A 14,746-nucleotide genomic window follows, 5' to 3' on the forward strand; every position below is an offset into this window, starting at 1 on the left:
CCGGAGTCTCGTCGGGCTCGAGAGAGTCGCTGGACCCCCCAGGAGCCGCCGCTGCTGCTGGAGGAGCTATCGGCAGGTTCAAGGGCGGGCTGAGCGCCCATCGCCGCATCGTCCTGACGGCCCCCTCCAGGGCAGCATTCCAGGCGATTGGCCTCCTCGTTGAAGACCTTGAAGAACGGCGTGGAGGCGTCATCGTACTCGAAATGGATGGCGAGCTCCCCCTCTACGCGGCAGACGCGAGCGACCTCACCCCATCCGCGGGTCATGAAGACCTTGTGATGTAGGGTAGAACCCTAATCGACCGATCTTTCACGAAAGGAGTGGATCCTGCGAAGAACACGAAGAACACGAGGGGGAAAACGAGGGGAATCACGAGGGGAAACACGAGAGAAACACTAAAACCAACAAGAATGATCACACATGCGCTAGATCCATGAACACAAAGGAAGATACAAAATACAAAGTCAACAACGGATGATACAAAGGTAGTCGGTCTTCTCCATGAGGAGGTCTTGATGGGGCCGCCCAAGAGGGGGTCTTGATGATCTTCTTCGCAAGGAGGTCTTGAATCCAAAGGGATCTTCTCCGTAGAGGCTGCAGTCTCTCTCGTGGAGTAGATCCGATGTGGATGAGCAATGCTCTATCTCTAAAATGAGCTAAACCAATGCTAACCCTAGAAAGAGGGATGAGGAGGAGTATATATAGTCTAGGTGGGCAAAGGGGTACACGGGCCTCGAGCCCTTACACTGTGTGCAGACAGGGGAGGCTGGATGTCCGGGCTTTCACGCGGGCCCGGACGTCCGGGCTGGGGGGCGGATGTCCGGGCTGGAGGGGTTGGCCTTGCTGCTCTCTGGAATGGCGAGGTCTGGATTTCCGGGATGGAGGCCGTATGTCCGGGAGCTCGAGACGCGTCGGATGTCCGGGCTGGACGCCTCATGTCCGGGCCCTTTAGACTTGGCTGCTGGCTCCTTGCTGCTGGTGACACTTCCAGGGGCCGGATGTCCGGGGCCTGGGATGTGTTCTTTACTCCTTCCGTTGGTTCTCTTCATCTGTGAACTTGGGGGCTTGATCGTCTTCACGTGCATCTTCGGGAGGGTCCTCTTGATACCTAATCATGCATAACATTCCGGACTTAGGTAGTAGCCATGTCTTGAGAGGATCATATGTGATATCACTAAGGAAAGAAGTCACCTCGTTCTCAAGAGCTCTAGCTCGTGCTCGTGGCATGGGTCCTCTTGGCACTTGATGAGACGGTGGTTGGTCCATGGGGATGACCATAGGATGCTCCGCATCATCTCCCCTCCCTTGGGAAAGATCCGACATCAGATCGAAAACCTCATCACCATGGAAACGATTGTCGTTGACGGACTTGTAGTTGGACTAAGCGGAAGACATGGCGCAATCCAAGTACTCCAAGTTGTCTCCGGAGTGGTACACATGCAAAAAGAGCAAACACAAATGACACTCGGAAATACAATGGTTAGTGCACACAAAGTGTCCATTATGTAAGGATGAGTTCGTGCGACAAGATTGAGCATGACAAGGTGCATGAAGCTGACCCAAAAGATATGGAATGGTATGCAAAGCATTCATGGGAGCATAAACATTCATTATACACACAAATGTGTTGTCAATATGATCAATGCAACCACGGTGCAAAATGATGTCATAGTGAGACGGTTTATCAATAGCATGAATATGGTAATGGATGCTCAATGTGATGTGATCATGCAATTGATGGTAGGCAATAAGATCATGATGTATGAATATGCCATCAAGGTATATCACAACAAATTTGCTAAGGAAATGCACAAGCTCATATATCATGGATGACATAGAAAGATAAGATGCAACAAGGCAATCATAATATGAGTCAATCCATGCATAAGATGCAAATTTGTCATGGGTATGATATGTCCATCGAGCATGACATGTGTGAGCACAATCAGCAAATAAGGAGGTGTTGGTGTACCAATGCTCGATGTCGTGGCATGAGTGTAGGTTCGAAGGTGCTTCCAATAAGTCCGAGCACTCCTCAATGTGAAGGTCCATAGAGCCAATCTTCAATGTTGCTCCTCCATTCGCGAGATGTACCATGTAGACAACAAGAAGGAAACAACAATGAAAGAGTGACCCATCCAATATGCATATTTGAGGATGGCTCAAGGGGAAGGAGTTCACCTTTAGGAGATTCTCGCAAATGTTGGTGTTGCACATCGTGTATGCCTTCACATGACCAAACTGTGTCATGACAGTATCGCCTTGTGAATCCTTCAACATGAAAGAACATGACAAACACTCGGAAAAACAAATGAGGTTAGCGGAGATGAAAAACCTATCATTCGTGTGGTAAAATACCCAACAAGTGTATGCATCATGCTCATCATAAAAAAGGACAAGGGAGCATTTCATAGTATGGCGGCATATGATGATGCGAGAACAACCAAATACAATAGGCTCAATCAAGCAAGCATGCATCACAAGTAAAGGGTCGAAATCTCCACGACCAATAAGCATAGATGCAACAATTGGAGGCAAGCGACAATGAACAAAATATAGCATGTGAGAGGCATGAACATATACGTCATCAACCCAAGAAATCAAGTAAGAATGGAACATGGGTGATGTGACAAAGCAAGCAATCATGTGAATCAAGGCAAGCAAGCTAGTAGCCGAAGATGCAACATACTAGAAGGAATCATGTGAAGTATGTCATGTGTGCAAATAGTGTGTATGAATAATTCACATGACACAGCACAAGCATGAAAGGGGGATATGAGAAAAATAGGATCAATAGCATGAGGCACATGATAAACATGGCAATAGCAACAAGGATCTCCACCAAGCATGCAAATACATATAGGAGTAGCATAATGGTGAAACATGGGTAGATGCATGCAAGGGTCACAATTGCATGTCAAAGGCATAGAATTAAGCATAGCATGCAAAGTGAACATGGTAAAATGAGCATGAAGTGACAAGCGGTATATAGCCCATAGTCGTGTGAGAGCCAAGTGAGAGAGATGCGCATAGTTGTTGCGCGAAGAGAACGGTCGGAAGGATAGTTCACGGGATCCCAAGTCATCTTTGCTCCCAAGAGCTCGTTTTGTCAACTCTTGGGATTGAGAGGTTGACGAGTATATGTGAGTACCTACACAAAACAAAGACAAAGGGAAAATTGTGTGTGCATGGTATATGTACACATCATCCATCATGGTGCATACGTGCTTGTGTTGGTTAGCACAAAATATCCAATGCTCAAATAAATGAGATGTGTGATATAGAAACATGTCATCCATCATGATAGGTTTGTTGTTATGTATAGCATAATGGAGACTCAAATTGCGTAATGCATCACAAGAAATATCTAGAGCATTGTTATTCATGGAATGGATATGGTGCAAGCAATTATGGGAATCATGCAAAGCATGGAATTCATCAAAATCTCCTAATATGTATGAGGAAACTATGGGGGTCTCCTCATGAGCATTAATGGAAACATCACATGGAGAATATTGACAACATCCAAAACAATGCATAGTTGGAACATTGTGATCATGGCATGGCATAGTAGATGAATTGCGCAAATCATGTAAAGGAAGCATGGCAAAGTCATCACAGGAAAAACAAAATCCAATGACCATCATCTCGTCATCGATGCCATAAGTGCATATGGGATTTATTTGAATGGGGCATGCATAGCTACTATGTTGAGATTGAAATGATTCGATATGGGATATCTCACTCATAGCATATGACAAGGTTAGAGGATTGGCAAACATGATGTGACCAATAGAATTTTCACATGATATCCTATGGAGCATAGCATCACAACTAGGAAAATCAACATGCTCATCATCATATTCATCATAAATAGGTAAGTCATGACATGCAAAAGTCGCACTAGCATGAAGCATGGGAATAGGTGTGTCAACATCATGCAAGCAATCATTCGCAGAATAGTCCACTAGCGGGACAAGAGAAGCACCATCACCTATGTTACCTTTGGAGCATTGCTCATGTGTTGTGGGTGAGCTGTCGAAGACCAAGTCGTTGTCATCTTCATCTTGATGGAACCATGTGGGGGTGCATCATCTTCCACCATGGCCATCGTCATCTCCATTGGAGGTATGGACTCGTCGAGGATAGACGTATCGTCATGTAGGAGACCTAGCACCAAGGAAGAAAACACACTCGGAGTAGAGGTTAAGTCGTTAGAAACCATAGTGGCCTCACATGCCGTGTCAACTACCTCACTCACTAAGTGTTGTGGCTCACTCACTCCTAGTATGATGCTCTCACTGATATGGTTGGTGGAGTCACTCAAATGTCACTCAACCTCACATAGGATATTTGGCATGCTCTCATGTATGGGGATAGTGGTGGTCACACTCATCCTCTCATAGGAAATGCACTCAATGTCATATATGATGGAGTCACTCATCTCACTCATGGGGTGGTGGCTCTCCTCACATGGCAATTGGGGCATCTCTTTATATGTGGGTGTCGGAGAGATGTAGGTGCAAATGTCACCATGCTCAATCATGTCATAGTCGTAGCCGTGGATGAAGGCCGAAGATGGCACATCATCACTCTCCTCTAAGACCAAAGATAAGGTCTCATGTGCGGTCTCGTAGCTTGACTTGGAGTATGAGTCCAATATGGGTGTCGTCTTCATGTTGTTGAAGAGGTTCGTGCTCATCGCCGTAGTTGAAGGGGATGGCCCTTGCTCGACCTTCTTGTTGCCATCTTGTTGTAGGAGGTCCATATGATGTGGCACCTCATAGCTCGTCTCCATGACTGAAGGGAAATTCCCATGCTCGGCCATCTTTCTTGAGGGGCTTCCGAAGATGGAAGTGTCGCCCTCGCTCATAGGTGGTCGCCTCGTTAGCGAAGATGTCGATGTAGGCGAACTCATGGGAAGTAGGCGAAGATGCCGTACGTACAAAGGCGAAGATGCCTTGATAGCACTTGGCGAAGATGCCGAAGTGGTTGTTATAGTCGTAGCACCGTCTTGGTTGTGGTCGTCTCGTGGTCTTCTCTTATGCTCATGAAGGTTGGCCTTGGCGTGAAGTAGGACTTGTTGGTACTTGTGCATTTGCACTTGGTGAGCATCGTCATGATGATGTTGGCGTTGTCACACTTGAGCTCGTAGTAGATGTCGTTCGTCGTCGTCGTGCACATGTTGCTTGGAGGTGACCTGCCCTTCATAACGAGGTGGATCATGAACGTGATGGTGGTCGCCATGGAGATGTGGACATGGACGACTTGCGCTTGTATCGCTTGGGCGCTCCGAAGATGATCTACTTGCTCGTCGCCTCCTTGAAGATGACGAAGGGGAAGTAGACTTGATCAAGGTCTGAATCTCCTCCATCCTTGCATCTTGCGCCTTCTTTTGTGCGGAAAGCTTGTTGTCGATGTAGTCCCTTTTCCTCTCTTCGGAGTGGCGAATGTCAATGGAGATGTTCTCGATGCGCTCTCTCAATCTTGATTGTGCGCCTTGCATTTGTCGTTGTAGGTCAAAGATTGACGCTTTGGTGATGTAGTTGTTCACACTGGTGTTGTTGTGGAAGACCGGAGATGAAATGCCTTGCCTATCCATCACAATACTCGAGAAAATATGAGTGAGAGAAAGAGAAGAACGAATACCAAATGTACCTTGACCGAAGTTGAAAGTGGATCAATGATCACTCCAATGTGTAAGAAGGAAATAGCACAATTGGTATGAATTCTTGTCGGTTTCTCACACCTACACAAATAAGGCTTATGGTGGAGCTCGGTGAGGATAGAGGCACACAATTTTTGATGCGAAATGTTAGCAAGAGTCAATAATGTTGAAAGAGATTCACAAATTCGCAAGTGAAACAAGTAGACCAATAGCTAAATGTGGCACACAGAAACACACACACAGATAGATAAAAGGGGTCGTGCAACCAAGGATGAGCACAAAATGTGGAATCCACGGAAAACACTCGCTAGCACGATTGCTCAATAGGCGGATACGACACTTGTGCACAACCTATAAGATGCAAAAATGCAACAACTTCTATCCCAAGTATGCTATGTATATGATGTTCCGGTGGTATGATCCAAGATGATCGGATATGACAATCTTATGCAATGTGGTATGATGCTATGTCACTTGCTTACAAGCTTCTTTTGTTTTTCTCTTTTGCTTAAAAGATTTTTCTTTTTTTATTTTTTTGTATATGGACACTTTGCAAAATGCACAAACCAAGATAGTGATTGGGTATATACGGGAACAATCTTGTGACACAAGGGATGATATGCTACCAATATGATATGGTATGTATGCAATGGAAGGTGTAGATCACTAATGTGCACAAGTAACGTTGCCATCAATACTCAAATGGCTAGTCTCGATAGGCAAGTAATGCAAAATGGGCTAGGGGTTAACAATGCGATGGCAAGGGAATATACAATGGAGGGATACCACGATACCAAGATGATATGGAGGTTACCGTCCGTCTCGATGATGAGTGGCAGTGATCTTGATGGAGATACCAAGATGATGGAGACTCGTCCCTAAGTAGCCGAAACACCTTAGGAAACAGAAAAACCGCAAACTCAAAATCTCAAATGTCAAATGTCAAATGGTGGTAGCGGGATGCGGTGGTGGTTTTGTGGAAGCTCAATGGAATTGCAGAATAGCAATGATGGGTTGTGCGAGTAGGCAATGCGCAAGTGGAGGGTAAGGTGGTGGACTATACACGGTGTCAGAGTTGTAAGCACGTACCCTAAGTAGCCTAAACACCTTAGGAGACACAACTCACAACACAAACAAAATTGGGTTAAGGTGTGGTGGTGGAAGTGTATGGTGGTCAAGCCTATGCGGAAGTTATGGTGGTGGTGGTTGATGAAGAAGCAAACGTCCCTAAGTAGCATAAACACCTTAGGAGACTCGAATCACTCCTCATGCAACCACTAATGCTATAAGGAACAAAATTGGTTATGTTGCGGAAGTCGGTGGTGGTTATGCGGATGATATGATGGAAGCTCTAGGCAAAGATGCCAAAGTTACAAAATTTTGATGGAGTCAAATGGTGATGGTAATATTTTTTTGGGAAGGGGGATGTCAAGAGCTTTTCAACGAGCTAAAGAATTTCAAAAACGGACTCCGGATGAATTAGTTATGGACAAAACGGTGAAATGGGGAAGGCATAAATCCCAGGGGCCGGATGTCCGGGGTGGAGCCCGGATTTCCGGGGTTGTGTGTCCAAAACCGAGCAGATTTGGTGCCCCAGGAGCCGGATGTCCGGCCAGGGACCCGGATGTCCGGCCCGATGGCCCGGATGTCCGGCCCGACGAATCCAGATCTCGTTTGGGGCGGAAATTTTCGAATTGGGGCGGAAATGGATGATTCCAAAGGCAAAATTGGAGAGATTTCGTGGATGGAAAGTGGGGAAAAGTGGGGACATGCTAGATACACTTGAAACCAAGCAAATCCATGGATCAAATCCAACAAAACTTCATCAAATGAACAAATCACAAAAAAAAATTGGGGGCTATTTTTGTGGGGAATTTTCGAATTTAGGACGAAATCAACAAAATTAGGCTAGAAAACAAAGAGGGGGGCTCCGAAATCGTGATCAACGTGGCTCACGATACCAAGATGATGTAGGGTAGAACCCTAATCGGCCGATCTTTCACCAAAGGAGCGGATCCTGCGAAGAACACGAGTGGGAAAATGAGGGGAATCACGAGGGGAAACATGAGAGAAACACTAAAACCAACAAGAATGATCACACATGCGCTAGATCCATGAACACAAACGAAGATACAAGATCCAAAGTCAACAACGAACGATACAAAGGTAGTCGGTCTTCTCCGTGAGGAGGTCTTGATGGGGCCGCCCAAGAGGGGGTCTTGATGATCTTCTCCGCAAGGAGGTCTTGAATCCCAAAGGGATCTTCTCCGTAGAGGTCGCGGTCTCTCTCATGGAGTAGATCCGACGTGGATGAGCAATGCTCTATCTCTAAAATGAGCTAAACCAATGCTAACCCTAGAAAGAGGGACGGGGAGGAGTATATATAGTCTAGGTGGGCGAAGGGGTACACGGGCCTCGAGCCCTTACACTGTGCGCAGACAGGGGAGGCCGGACGTCAGGGCGTCGGGCCGGATATCCGGGCTTTCACGCGGGCATGGATGTCTGGGCTGGGGGGAAGATGTCCGGGCTGGAGGGGCTGACCTTGCTGCTCTCTGGAATGGTGAGGTCCGGATTTCCGGGTTGGAGGCCGGATGTCCGGGAGCTGGGGACGCGCCGAATGTCCGGGCTGGACGTCGGATGTCCGGGCCCTGTAGACTTGGCCGCTGCTCCTTGCTGCTGGTGACACTTCCAGGGACCGGATGTCTGGGTTCGTGGCCGGATGTCCGGGGCCTGGGATGTGTTCTTAACTCCTTCCGTTGGTTCTCTTCATCCGTGAACTTGGGGGCGTGATCGTCTTCATGTGCATCTTCAGGAGGGTCCTCTTGATACCTAATCATGCATAACATTCCGGACTTAGGTAGTAGCCATGTCTCGAGAGGATCATATGTGATATCACTAAGGAACGAAGTCACCTCGTTCTCAAGAGCTCTAGCTCATGCTCGTGTCATGGGTCCTCTTGGCACTTGATGAGACGGTGTTAGGTCCATGGGGATGACCATAGGATGCTCCGCATCACCTTGCCTGGGGAGATGACCTCAACCTTTGATCCCGTCGCCGGGGTGTCGCACCCGGCATGCTGCAGCCACAACTCTAGTGGCCCCCTCGGCGGCATCTTTTCGGTGAAGAACAGCAGGAACCGGATCCACATGCGCGGTGGCATCGCCGCCCACACCACGAGTTCATGCGAGGAGCCCTCAGCATAGGTTAGCAGGGTGGCAGCACGTGCCACCACTTCACAGCCACTATGGCCATGGCGCGAGGGGCGTCGGTCCCTACCTCCTCCTCCGGAGCCCTCTGCCTGGGCGTACAAAGGCAGCGGATAGCCGGGGGGAGGCCGTTCGTACCAAGGCCTCGTCACCTTCGGCCTCACAACGACATCACGCGAGTGAGCTAGCCTCTTCTTCGGCGGGAGAAGCCCAAGCTCTTCGCTGGGGGCTTTTCCCTTCTCGGCGGCGGAGAACCTCCGTATCGACGCCATAGGTGACGCGGCGAAGCAGTGAAGCAAGGAGGAAGAAGAAGAAGCGCAAGGAGTGGAGGAAGAGATGGATGACGGGGGTTCTGCCCCCTCCCCGTTTATAGCCAAGGGGAGGCCAACCACCGGCCTCCACGATCTAAGGTAATGATGACCTTTTTTGCATGCAACGGGGACTCGTCAAATCGGGCAGTTGCCGAGGTAGTGTGAGGAAGCGGAGACGCCCATGTCCCGTCAATCGCCACGCGTCAATCAAGGCCGCAAGCAGTAAGGGCCCATGGCGCTCCGCACTTGACCCTTGGCTTCACTGCGAAGCCAAGCACGAGCGCGCCTTGGGCCCGGGGGCTACTATCGCCGTTCTGGGAACGGGGGTACCCAGACTTGCATACCTGCGTCCTAGGGCGTGGCTCCACCAGCGGCCTGGTACGGACCATCTTCATCAGCAAACACTCAAGACCCTCGCGAGGGGCCAAGCCTTGCGAGGCGGACGACACAAGACCTCCTCGGGGGCAGCCTCGCTAGGCTAGCTCACGAGGAGCATAGAGATCAAGGCGAGGGGAACCTCGTGATGTTTCCGTGACGTGAGCCATGATGACCAAGGCCAGGCGAGCGCCAGTAGGCGTAGATTGCCAGTTTCCTCTTTAATGCTAAAGAGGCAAGCCCAGGCGAGGAGTCCCGAGGCATCAGGCAAAGGTTTCCTTATCGGTGTAACGAGACCAAGACCAACATGACGGCAGGATGGAGGTCATCACGGAGCCCACGATGGCGTCACCACCAGAGCCTTTGGCAGGCCAAGACCACCTTTTGTCAGGATAGATTGTACTAGCTATCCCCCTTCAAATTGGCCGTTGTGGGATCCCTTCCTAGGCGTAGAGTGCCAGTTTCCTCTTTAATGCTAAAGAGGCAAGCCCAGGCGAGGAGTCCCGAGGCATCAGGCAAAGGTTTCCTTATCGGTGTAACGAGACCAAGACCAACATGACAGCAGGATGGAGGTCATCACGGAGCCCACGACAGCGTCACCACCAGAGCCTTTGGCAGGCCAAGACCACCTTTTGTCAGGATAGATTGTACTAGCTACCCCCCTTCAAATTGGCCGTTGTGGGATCCCTTCCTGCCTAATATTTGGGAAGAGGACCAGGGCCTCTATAAATAGGACTAGCCACCACCATAGGAGGAGGGGTCATCTCATCCAATCTGGAGAGGAACCAGACCATCCACACACACACAAGCTCATCGAGCTCAAGAACACCTCTCCTCAGGAGGTTGTTCTTCCCTTGTACTTGTTCATCCCCAGCCTACAAGGCAATCCACCACACCACACTGGAGTAGGGTATTACACCACAACGGTGGCCCGAACCAGTATAAACTCTTGTGTATCTTGTTCCTTGGGTTCGACGAGCTAGGCTTTGAGATCATTGCGAGAGTGTGGGCTAGGGGGAGAGATATCTTCGTGCGCACCCTAGAGTTCGAACCTCAAGGGTTTTGTCGCAACCCGTAATCCGACATATTGTCTGCAAGAAAGGAGGGAAGGAGCGCATGTGCGTTGATTTCACCAACCTCAATAAGGCTTGCCCTCAAGACCCCTTCCCGCTTCCACGCATTGATCAGATCGTCGACTCCACCGCTGAGTGCGACCTGCTGTGTTTTCTGTACGCCTTCTCGGGCTACCACCAAATCAAGATGGTGGTGCAAGATGTTGAGAAGACAGCCTTCTTGACCCCATGCGGGGTGTATTCCTACACCTCCACGTCATTTGGGCTGCGTAACGCCGGAGCAACTTTCCAACGGCTGATGCACATCGCTCTGGGCTGACAGCTCGGGAGGAATGCCGAGGCCTACATCGACGACATAGTGGTGAAGTCTCGGGAGGCAAGGACCCTTTTCGAGGACCTGGAAGAAACATTTGCTAGTCTGTGCAAGGTAGATCTGTGACTCAATCCGAAGAAATGTGTGTTTGGTGTCCCCTCAGGCAAGCTGCTGGGCTTTCTGGTGTCGCGCAAAGGGATGAAGGCAAACCCAGAGAAGGTCAAGGCAATAGAAAGGATGAGCCCACCACAAACCCTCAAGGAAATGCAAAAGCTGGCAGGTTCTGTGACCTCACTAGGGCGCTTCATCTCCAAGCTGGGAGAACGCTCCCTCCCATTCTTCAAGCTTATAAAGAAGAAAGGACCATTCGAGTGGACTCCGGAGGCTGATGCGACATTCCAAGAAGTACCTCACCAGCCCGCCGGTGATGGTGGCGCCATGCCCCCTCGAGCCCTTGGTACTCTACCTGGCGCTGGTGGCGGTCCGGGAGGAGCGCCTAGCCAAGGGCTCACGGAGTAGCACCCCGCACCCAGTCGAGACGCAGCGGCCTCAGGATGGTGCTCCTGAGGCCTTGGCTACCTCAGTAGATGACCAAGCTCCTCAGGACGGTGCTCCTGAGGCCTCAGCAGCCCCAACGAGCGACCATGCTCCTGAGGCCATCCAGTCTCAGGAGGTACAGGACTCCACCAACACCTTCGCCCTCGTCGAGCATCCAGTGTACTTTGTCAGCACGGTGCTATGCGATGCGCGGGCACACTACCCTATGCAGCAAAAGCTCTTGCTCGCACTCCTCGTGGCCTCCCGCAAGTTGCGCCACTACTTCCAGGGCCACCCCATCAAGGTTGTCTCAGCTTACCCCCGGAGAGGGTGCTCCGAAGCCCCAATGTTGCGGGGAGAGTCACCGAATGGAACATAGAACTGCAGGCATTCCAGTTGGAGTTTAGCACCACCAGAGTCATCAAGGGTGCAGCACTCGCCGACTTTGTGGCGGAGTGGACCAACGTCCCCAGCCCTGAAGTAGACGAGGACCGGACCCTCTCACCTGGAAGCGAGGCTCCGGACGGTTGGGTCATGTACTTCGATGGCCCATTCGTGTGTCAGGGCGTGGGGGCTAGAGCCGTGCTCATCTCACCACCTAGGACAAGCTCTACTATGCTGTGCAGCTCTGCTTCCAGCAGGGCGAGAAGGTCTCCAACAATATTGCGGAATACGAAGGCCTGATCGCTGGTCTCAAGGCTGCTGCAGCCTTGGGGTGAAGCGCCTCACCATCAAGGGAGACTCCCAGCTCCTCGTCAACTTCTCCAACAAAGTATATGAGCCGAAGGACAAGCACATGGAGGCATACCTCGAGGAGGTACGTAGAATTGAGAAAGAGTTCTTGGGCCTAGAATTGCATCACGTGCCGCGCGACATGAACCAGGAGGCAGACGACATCGCCAAGAGGGCATCCTGGCATCTACCACAAGAGCCTGGTGTCTTCGAGGAGCGGCTCTTCAAGCCATCAGCAGCCCCCTCCACCACGGAACCGGCAACGCCTCAGGAGGAGCTCCCCCCAGCACCACCCTCGAGCGCACCTGCTTGCGGCCCAACCTCGGGGGCCCGTCTGCTCCTCGCACTCCAGCCTTAGGAGGGGTACTGGACCGAGGAGTTTAAGGCGTACCTGCTCCAGGGGACACTCTCCAGGCCATAGCCTATTGCATCCGGGATGGTGAGTGTGGGTGTCAAAATAGGCGGATCTCGGGTAGGGGGTCCCGAACTGTGCGTCTAAGGACGATGGTAACAAGAGACAAGGGACACGATGTTTACCCAGGTTCGGGCCCTCTCTATGGAGGTAATACCCTATGTCCTGCTTGATTGATATTGATGAATATGAGTGTTACAAGAGTTGATCTACCTCGAGATCGTACTGGCTAAACCCTAGAGGTCTAGCGTGTATGGCTATGATAATCCATCTCCTCTATCCGGACTAAGTCCACTGGTTTATATAGACACCAGGAGGATCTAGGGTTACATAAGGTTGGTTACAAAGAAAGGAATCTACATATTCAATCGCCAAACTTGCCTTCCACACCAAGGAGAGTCCCATCCGGACACGGGTGCAGTCTTCGGTCTTCGTATCTTCACAGCCCATCAGTCCGGCCCATGGCTAACAGGCCGGACGCTCGAGGACCCCTTAGTCTAGGACTCCCTCAGTAGCCCCTGAACCTGGGTTCAATGACAAGGTATCCGGCGTGTAATGCTTTCTTCGGCATTGCAAGGCGGGTTCCTCCTTCCGAACTCCAAAATAGTCTTCGGATGAATTGATCGTGTCCGGACCTGTAACACACACCACACACAACCGTAGAGAGAATATAATAATACACAAGTACAATCTACAGACAACTTTTACAACATGACATCACGTCCATCCGGTCCTAATTTCGAACCGTTTTTTGCCTATCGCTCCATGTTTCGAGACGCGGTTGCCATTGGCACGTCTTATCAAAGCAGAGATCGTGTCCCCTTATCATGGGATTCTCATCAATACGGGCATGGGTAACCCAACCGTGTCGTTTTACACAGCCCTTGGGAGTAGGCGAATTTTGAGGCGAGTGGGGCGGCGTTCAATATTCACTGCCCTTATAAGGAGATAAGATTCCCCTTTCTTCTCCCACTCCTTCTCTCTTCTCCTGCCTTTCCACTCTTGAGCTCCAGCGCCCAAGTTCTCATGTGTTTCCCACTTGAGAAAGCACTCCAACCATGTCCGGATTAGGAGCTGGTGGCAAGTGGATGGCTTCTTCTGTCAAGAAGAAAGACATCAAGGAGCTTCGAGAGGCCGGATACCTAGCCAAGGAGATCGTTCACCGTCTCCCGGATGAAGGATAGATCGTCCCTACCCCAGAGCCCAATGAGAGGGTTGTATTTCTCACACACTTCGTCCGCAGGTTGGGATTCCCTCTCCACCCATTTTTCCGCGGACTGATGTTTTACTACGGGCTAGATTTCCATGATCTAGCCCCCAATTTTGTCCTCAACATCTCAGCATTCATAATCGTTTGCGAGGCATTCCTCCGTATCCCGCCTCACTTCGGCCTATGGCTGAAGACGTTCAATGTAAATCCGAAGGTGGTGAGAGGCCAACAAGCAGAGTGCGGAGGCGCCATAGTGCGCAAGATGCCCAATGTGATATGGCCCGAAGGTTCCTTCGTGGAGAAGGTGAAGGGGTGGCAGTCGGGGTGGTTCTACATCACTGAGCCGTGTGACACCAACTGGGCGGCGGCCCCCGAATTTCGATCCGGAACTCCGCTGCGGCTTACCTCCTGGCAAGAGAAGGGCCTCGCCTGGGGCTCTTCGAGTGAGCTGACTGGGCTCCAGACGTGCGTTCAGAACATGCTAACCAAGAGGATCAAACTCGTCAACGTGATCCAGGTTATGCTCATTCGCCAGATCCTTCCATGCCAACACCGGACTTGCTTTTTGTGGGAGTTCAATCCGGCCAAGCATCAGACACTATGAGAGCTCTTCGGCACAATGCACGAAGATATCTAGAAAGTTCTCTTCAAGGCCGATGAGACACCACCGCCCACGACTGAAGATCGCGGGCTCAGCTTAAAGCGCCAGGCCAATTTGGTAAGTTCTTTCTTGTATTCAAGGTATAGCCTTTACTGGCATATTTTGGGAACGAGTCTAAGCCTTCCTATCAATTTTCAGGCCTGGATCGACATAGCGGAGCGGATTAATTATCCCGCTCCACTTCCCAAAGACGAGGAAACCCCACTCCTAATGAAGATGCTATTCGCGGCGCCTTATGATGTGCCAGA

This window comes from Triticum urartu, chromosome 2 (genome assembly GCF_003073215.2).
Source record: "Triticum urartu cultivar G1812 chromosome 2, Tu2.1, whole genome shotgun sequence".
In the NCBI taxonomy this organism is placed as follows: Eukaryota; Viridiplantae; Streptophyta; class Magnoliopsida; order Poales; family Poaceae; genus Triticum; species Triticum urartu.